The 8,719-nt window shown below is 40.5% G+C and overlaps 1 long non-coding RNA gene across 1 annotated transcript in view; it reads left to right on the top strand.

Annotated features, from left to right (window-relative positions):
• The window catches only part of LOC111937522 (uncharacterized), a 48,052-nt gene extending 40,239 nt beyond the window's left edge, over positions 1-7,813 (top strand). The window contains exon 4 of the long non-coding RNA XR_002868662.2: positions 6,045-7,813. This is a non-coding gene — a long non-coding RNA (uncharacterized LOC111937522). The remainder of the gene's footprint in view (positions 1-6,044) is intronic.
• Positions 7,814-8,719: the final 906 nt, after the last annotated feature.

Raw genomic sequence — 8,719 nt, forward strand, 5'->3', positions numbered from 1 at the left:
TTTGATGGCATCACAGGAATTTCTCAGGTTCATATGGAATCATCTGGGTCTAATATGATCCATCTCAGTTTCCAAGAAAAAGATCTGTTCCTCAGACTTGTTCTGTTTTTATCACCAACTTGCTGTGTAAGGAATTTATCAGCAACCTACCCCATTTTCCCCCTTATCTGATAAAGGAATATCTTGACATGTTCATAGGAACAAATAGAGGGAGATAAAAAAATACCACAAAATGCAAAAACTTACTCAGTTGGATGATGTTTTTTTCAGTATTGTCATGAACTTCACTATGCACAGCTGATTTCTCTAAGGATACTTATACCAGCTAATTTGAGAACTTGCCCAAATGTTCAGTGCTGTAATTGAGGTTTCTGTTAGGGACAGGGGAAAAACAAAAAAGAAAAGTACACAAAGCTGTTACCTAAATGAGCAGATATTCCATGACAACAACACTTCTTTTTGATAAAGTAACTTTAGAAAGAAACTATTAAAGCTGCATTCTTGTGCAATTCAAGAGATGGAATTGAAAATAGTTTTTTTACAGAGTCAGCTCCTCTAAATTTGTATTTGTGCTCAAATCAGTTTGGTTTTTAGTTGGAAAAGTGGGACATCCTTCCTGTTTTCTGCTACTTAAAAAAGCTGAAAACCATCCTTCTTTTGAGCAACTCATAAAAAAGGTAAGAGAAACAAATCATTGTTTTTCTTCAGAATGAGTCAATTGAGAGAGAAAGACTAAAAAGAAATCCTCAACCCTCTTATCTGCCACAAGTGGGTAACAAGATCAAACTAAACATGACCCAGGAGGCCCTGGGGAATGAATTTGGGTCAGCACAGGCACGAATCCTGGAGTTAAAGAAGGCTGAGAAGGATGCAGGGCCACAACTTTCCCAAAAGAATGGAAGTTTTGGGGGCTGGGAGGTGAGTGTTTTGTTGCCTATCAAAGGGTTCTTTGATGGACTTTCTTTTAAGAAATAAGATGCTGCCAGACCAGTGGTTTCTTGTGCTGCCTTAATGACTGTTTAGTTCTCTCAGTAAGTGCTTGAAATATGAAAGTGGAAGGGAGGGGGTAAAAGAAAGGGAGTTAGGTGAAACAAGATCAATGACTTTTAATTTTCTCTGGTGTGTCTTTGGGTGAAAAATTAAATCTCCTGGAACGGAATTTGTTAAAATAGAAATTGATACTGCTATTTTTCATCCTGTGAGACTTTATTTACTAAAAGAGTAGAAAATCTATTTCTTCCTATTATGGCAAGAGTTCCATTTTTAGCCTTATTTCCTAAAGGACCAATACTTGTCTCTTCCTTCAGAGAAGAAAGAGCACCAAAAGCCCCACTAGGCAGAGGTTTTGGTCAGCCAGGGCTGAATTTGGGGGTGTGCAGGATTTCCCAGCAGCAATGGCTCTGTTCCCCTGTCCTGGCAGCAGGGACAGGGGAATGAGAAAATCTTTCCTCCCCACTGCAGTAGCATGAAATTAACAGCACTGCCCTGCTCTCCATTTCATGGGAGCTGCAGGGGCTGAATCCCTCCAGCCAGAACTGGATAAAAAGCTGGAAAACCTTGTCCAGTTATTCCCCAAGCCAAAAATGGACATAAGTCTGTTGAAAATGGGTACAGTTCTCCAAGACGAGTCCCTGGGAAGGAATCAACTAATAAAAGTGTCTACCCTGTGGAAGAATACTTATCATTTCTGAGGCTGAAATACTTTCTATGCTTTAAAGGATGGGGCATTTTGAACAACACTTAAGCTAAATTGTCTGGTTTAAAATATGAGCTGGTAAATCCCATCTTCCTCACAAATTAAGTCCATGCCATGAAATATGTGAAGTAGTTAGCTTTTGAGTTGGGTCTTGTTAGGTCAATAATCAAATAATATCTTCATATATTTTTTTCATGTTTCAGGATAATTATGCTTATAAGCATAAATATTAATTTCTGCTCAGTATGTATGCGCTTTTGAGTCCCTAGGTGTGAATAGCATTATCTAATTGCAGAAGCTAGAATATTAATTAACTTCTGTCAGATAATTTTCAGCTGGGTGTACTATGAGTCAGGTATGTGCCAGCAGGAGGGTTTTCTGCAGAGCTTTGTAATGCTCTTCGAAGTTTCCCTCTGGCCAGGAGGATATCACAGTGTTCAGCTGCTGGCATAAAAGAAGAGAAATAGAAAAGAGCTTTGTGGGGCAAGAAAAGCTTTACATTATTGTACCAGATATGTTCTGTGTAGTTAATTCTACTGCCCTAACAACCTGATTAGTTGTCCTGATGGGACACTTGTGGTTGGGTTCTTTTTTCCCCCTTGGACTGAAGATTGATGAGAGAGAGGCAGTTTTCTCTTGTTTGGACTTGGTTGTTTATTCTTCTTTTATCTCCATTACATGTATACAGGGTACAAGGAGTTACCTGCACTAAGATAGAAAGGTGCAAAATGGCTAACAAAGATCTTCTTCAAGGTTTTTTATATGTCTATTTAACCAATTAACAAATGCCAAGTAAATTATTTTTCTTAGTGACCCAATGACCCAACACTTGTGTGCTGCCCTGTGGCATTCTCTATCCAGTCACTCACTATTACCCAAAAACCTCTAGAAAAAGATGAAGAAAGAAGGAAAAGAAACAACACCCTAAATCCTCCATCTTGTCTTTTGTTCTCTAATCCAGCTTAAACTCTAAGCTTTAACTTTCTCTCTCAGTGACTTAAGAAAACTTTTTAATTTATACACTCACACTCTTAGTTTTTCTATTTAACTTTAACAGTTGTTTTCAGGATGTTATATGAAATTCAGAGCTTTCTTGGATATCAGAGCCAGGTATCAGAGATAAGGGCACACACTCTGTGCCTCTGACTCCAACAATTAGTATCTTAAAAGCAGTAATTTTCAAAATCATTACAAACTGAGCAACACTGAGATAATAATGTTTATGTGATGATAAATTGGGGCTGTTCTGAAAATGATGTAATGATGTGGGGTTTGCTCCTTTCTGTCATTACTCATAAGCTCCAGAAACTTTGCACACTGTGGAGAACAGCAAGGAGAGCAGTGGACATGACTGTGTGCACTCATTTGCTTCTTAGCAACAAGATTTACGTGCTAAAGTCACGTTTGGGAGTGTTTCCTGAAATCATAGGAAATAAAACCTGCAGGTTTTACCTACAGAAGGAGCCACCCCAGCCAGGATCAGGTCTGGGTGTTACTGCTCTCTGATGTTTGACTTACATTGCTGTGCTGTTCCTTTGTGCTTATAGAAATATACAACTTATTCATTTGCTAATGAGCAATACATCTACATAATTAATAGCCTCAGTGTGTGTTTTGTCTCTCTCTTTCCTGAGTCCAGCTTCCCACATAGAAAAAAACTCATGGAGGAATCCTACAAATTCAGACACTTCATAACCTCTGTTTTTGAACTCCTGAGGTTCTTGTCTGAAGCTCCACGGCATCCTCCCCAAACCACACTCCCAATATGTTCATCCTGGCTGAGTGTTTTAACTCTCAGAACAGCCAGAAGGTGTTTCTGACTTGGTAAACACAGCACAGGCCAGGCAGCACATCCCAATCCCACTCCACTCCCTGGCTGCTCTGTGCTTGGCAGTCGTGCCCACATTTCTTACAGCTGACTCATCTGTAAGCAAGATTCATTGATACATCATTTATCTGCTTTTTCTTCTAAAAAAAACATTAAAGAAAAAAAGAGATTCCTGTGCCATATGTAACCCAAAAATAGATTAGTTTAAGACAGGAGTTTTAAGGAGAACATCTGCTAGCCTAGCTTGGTTTTGGTTTTTTCCTCTCTTAAGTATGCTAACAACGGCTACCTGATTTCAGATTGAGATGTGTCCTGAGTACCAGGCTCTTCATCCATTTGGATCCAAATTTTGCATCTCAATGTTTGGTGAAATCAGGAGGAACATCAATGAGATTTCCACATGGGATGTCTGGAGGGCAGACTTTGGCCCATTTAGGAGACTTATTCAGAGAGTTCCTTGGGAAGCAAGGACAGAAAAAAACACAACAAAGGAGTTCAGGAAGGATGGGCATGCTTCAAACAGAGATCTTGGGGGCACAGGAACAGCCTGTCCCTGTGTGCCAAAAGATGAGTAGAGGAGGCAAATGTCCAGCCTGGATGGGCAACGAGGTTTTGAAGGAACTTAGAAATAAAAAGAGTCTGTATCATCTTTGGAAGGAGGATCAGGTCTCTCAGGAAGTATTTAAAGGAGCCACTAGGGCATGTAGGAAAGAAATTAGGGAGGCCCAAGCTCAGTTTGGATTTAAATTGGAAACTTTTGTTAAGGACAATAAAAAATGATTTTACAAATATATTAATATTAAAAGGAAGGGTAAGACCAACCTCTGCTCCTTACTGGATGAGGGAGGGAACTCAGTAACTGCAGATGAGGAGAAGGCAGAAGTGCTCAACACCTTCCTTGCCTCAGTCTTTAGCAGGAAGATGGCTTGTCCTCAGGACAGCTGTCCTCCTGGGCTGGGAGATGGTGGCAGGGAGCAGAATGTTATCCAGGAGAAGGCAGTCAGAGAACTGCTGAGCTGCTTGGATGTTTATAAATCCATGGGACCAGATGGGATCCATCCCAGGGTGATGAGGGAGCTGCCAGATGAGCTTGTGAAGCTGCTCTCCATCATTTACCAGCAGTCCTGGCTCACTGGTGAGGTTCCAGATGACTGGAAGCTGGACAATGTGACACCTATTCATAAGGAGGGTGGGAAGGAAGACCCTGGTAATTATAGATCAGTCAGCCTGACCTCAGTACCTGGTAGTTTGTACTGAATGGCATCACACAGCACTTGCAGGTTGGGCTCAGGAGGGGTAGGTCATGCCTGACCAGCCTGGTCTCCTTTATCACCAGGTCACCCAGCTGCTGGATGTGGGAGTGGCTGTGTCTCTTTGGACCTCAGCAAGGCCTTTGGCAGTTCCCCCACAGCATTCCCTGGGAAAGCTGCAGCCCAGGCTTGGACAGGAGCACTCTGTGCTGGGTTTAGAACTGCCTGGAGAGCTGGGCCCAGAGTGCTGGAGAATGGTGCTGTGTCCATCTGGCAGCAGTCACCAGTGGTGTCCCCCAGGGCTCCGTGCTGGGACCAGTCCTGTTCAATATTTTATTGATGACATGGATGAGGGTATTGTGTCTTTCATTAGTGAATTTGCAGACACCAAGCTGGGAGCAGGTGTCCATCTGTTGGAAGGTAGAAGGGCACTGCCCAAATCTACATTTGCCATACCTGATTTTTGTTCCATTTTTACTGTTTGCTGCTGGAGTGTGGTGGCATCCAGCTGGTTAACTGAGTCAGGTCACAGTGTTTCTGATTTCTGACTGAATTCCTCCAACTTTTTAAACAATGAGTTAGTGGCAAATTAGCAAATCCTGTGACTCCCCCAGGAATATTTTTGTGTGCATGAGAATATATTCATACAGGAACAGCCACTCCCCAACCATTTGTGTAAACAAAACATGTTTGCTTGAATATTCATGAACAACACAGGGCACAAACACGGCTGAACCAAACAGCTGCTCAGAATTCATGAACCCATTCTGTAAACAGAGTTTGGCAGCGTTTGACCAGCTCTAGGTACTGCTGTCAGACAGGAGCAGAAACGAGCTGAAATGTTGACAGTAGTAACAGCAGATTAAAAAATAAAAGTAATCAAGGACGCATTTACATGCCCACTAAATCTTACTGTGTGTAAAGGCCAACGATGATTATGAGCCTAATTCCACTTTTTTTTGTCTCTTTGATGATAAAATGCACTAACAAAATAACACATCTCACTGGGAGCCTTTTCTCAGGCTACTTGGCTGTCTCATCTCTTCAAGTATTTCCTTCATTATCTTATTTCCATCCTGCAGTCTTGATTGCAGGGATGAATTTCTTGCTAGAAAATGTCTTCCTTATTAAATATTCTGCTTGATTTCTTGGTTCTTTTCCACCACTGGTGTCTGTTGTTTCCAGCAATGAGCAGAATGATGCCCAAGGACTGGAAGTGGAGCAAAAATCACCATTTTAGTTTGTGCTGTCTCATCTGTCTCTTGCTCAGTTCCCAGGATGGTGCTGCTTTGCTCAGAAAAGCAAATAGTGGAAAAGAATTTCAGCTGAAGAGAAGCAGAATGTGGCTCTTCATCAACGAACAAAACTCTCCAGGTTGGTGAAGAAAGTGGCAAAGAAAAACGAGTCTGGGAGGGCTGTGATGATTAAAAAGGCAGACAAGTTTTGAAGAGTAAACTGGAAACCATCCTCAATTAATTCTTGAACTGCTGACTTCCCAAACCAATTTAGTCATTCATCCATGAAGCTAAAAGGACTTAGTTGTTGTTTATGTCTAGGAGAGTTCTGGAAGCTCCTTTTTGTTGTTTTTTGTTTGTTTTTTTTAAATCTGCATGCAATCTCTCTGCCTGCCGTGGGTTTTTTGTGTGCAAAAGTGCAAATTAAAAGTGTTTTCTGTGATTTCTGGAGCTGTAAGTGAAAATCTCTGAGAGAGAAATTAAGTCCTTTGCCCTAAACTGGGCAGATCTAATTTCTCTGGTATTTTACAAACAGAAATGAAGTGCAGTGTTGTTACCTATGGGATGTGGCAAGGTTCAACTGGTGGGATGCTAACATAATAATGGGAATATTTTAATAATTTTAATAATTGTTCCATAACCAATTTGCTGTGTTGGCTTTTGCAAGCTGTGGTTGCCCCATACACAAGAACAGAGAAAGAGAACTGTAATTTTTTTTTTCTTTTTGGATTTGCATGGAGCTAAATTCTTTGTATTTTCCAAAATAAATGAAAGACAAGGAACTGCATAAATTTCACTTGTGACCCTCTGGGGCTTTTTCCTCCCTTTCAATCCTCCAAAGTAACCTGTGTTAAACAGGAAAATTCTTGCTCCATCCTCACTGTCCACTTTCTGTGGAGAACCCCACAATTTTTGTTATTGCTCAGTTACCCTGCACCAAATTACAGCAGCAAGACAGACTGCAGGCACTAACAAGGTGGAGATTTGTACAAAATAATACAATTAAGTTGCTTCTGCTCATGCAGTTTGCCACATTAAGTAAACATTCATGGGAATTATTCAGAAGAAGGTGGAATACATTTGGAAAAAATTGCATATTTGCATAATGCAGTGAATTTCTCAGCTTTTGTGCCCAGCTGAATATAGATGAGATACTCATTTAAGGAGTTTAAAATTCTTCATCCATTCTAACATCTGTTTATAATAAATAGCTGTGACTAGTTTGAAATGAGGAAGGTGATCTCCACAGCCTTTGGCCATTAACTGCTGCTAGCAGGTACATTTTTAGCCTACCCTCTTTATATTGAAATAAGATGTTTGCCATGGAAACCTACATGTTACAATAAACCACCACTTTCCAAAGGGCAGGGAAGCTTTGCAGTAAGCACCAGGAATGTATCATCCAGTGCTTCTTTTTTTCTGAAATTATCTGTTCTAAATAGGTTTTCTTAATATTTCTGATTGATTTGATAAGGATTGTTCTGACCTCTCAGTTTGTGTGGAAAATGGGAACTCCCATCTACAAAGAATTACCTTCCTTTTAATCCTCTTTTCCCTCCAAATTCCAGATTTTTCTGTGAAGGAAAAGCCTGAAAAATATTTTGGAGTAGGTGAATCTGTTTCTTATGGACAGCAAGAAAGAGTTTTTCATTTTATTTTGATTTCCCATTAGATGATGTATAATTGAATACTAAAAATACAAAAATATCAAAATTTTCAATTTGAGAAATATGAATGTGAATTATTTTGAATTTTTCCTTATGTTCCTATTACTCTCTTATTAAAAAAAATTTAGTGAATTTCACATAATTCTCTTTCTTTCCATTTTATGCAATGGAAAACCCAACTTCTGGAGGGCAATCAGCCCTTATCAAAGGAATATAATAAAGATTGAAACAATGGGAGCACATTTTTCTTCTTTCTCTTTCCCTCACTTCCCTCCCCACTGCTCATTTTTCGTCTGTAGCTGTCTGAGCAAGTCAGTCTTTGGAAGATACCTGAGAGGGTCTCTTGTTCTGGTGTCCTGTGGATATTGTGCCTATTTTTGGGAGCTGTGTAAAGGGCTCCCACGCTGGGCTTCCATCCCCTCCTGCACCCAGATGACTTTTCCTGGGCTGCTTTGCCACGGGACTCTGGCAGGATGTGATGGTGCAGAGTGAACAGTGAGCAGAAAACCTCCTTTGTCAGAGATGGGAAACCTGAACCCAGCCTCTCTGAGATCACAGGAACCAGGTGAGGCACAAAGACATCCACTCACACTTCCTTCTGCTCACTCTCTTTCTGCTGCCTTACACCTCACTCTTGAAATGCTTTCTTTCAAAAAGTATTTCAGGGCATGGAGGGGGGAGGAAACAAGGCTTTGCTGCAGCCAAAACAGATGAATAAATTAAAGGCATAACTCTTACAGAAATCAGTTTAATAACCCTAGTGGCAGACACTGCTAATGTTAAACCTTTGAAGTCTGTTATGTAGTTAAACTGGGATTTCACATTTAAAAAAAAGAAAAAAGTTATTTGTGTTTTCATATGCTAGCCCAGCTTTTGTTAACAGCACTGGAAGATTAGAAGTAAAAGATCTGAGGCCAGTAATAGAAATGCAACAGTCTGCAGACATCTCTCAAGGAAGCTACTACAAGACTGGGAGGGGAAAAAAAAGTATTCAAATTCCCCAGCACGTTCCAATCATCCAGAGCATATTTCCAGATGCCAAA

This window comes from Cyanistes caeruleus, chromosome 19, assembly GCF_971803275.1.
Source record: "Cyanistes caeruleus chromosome 19, bCyaCae1.hap1.1, whole genome shotgun sequence".
In the NCBI taxonomy this organism is placed as follows: domain Eukaryota; kingdom Metazoa; phylum Chordata; class Aves; order Passeriformes; family Paridae; genus Cyanistes; species Cyanistes caeruleus.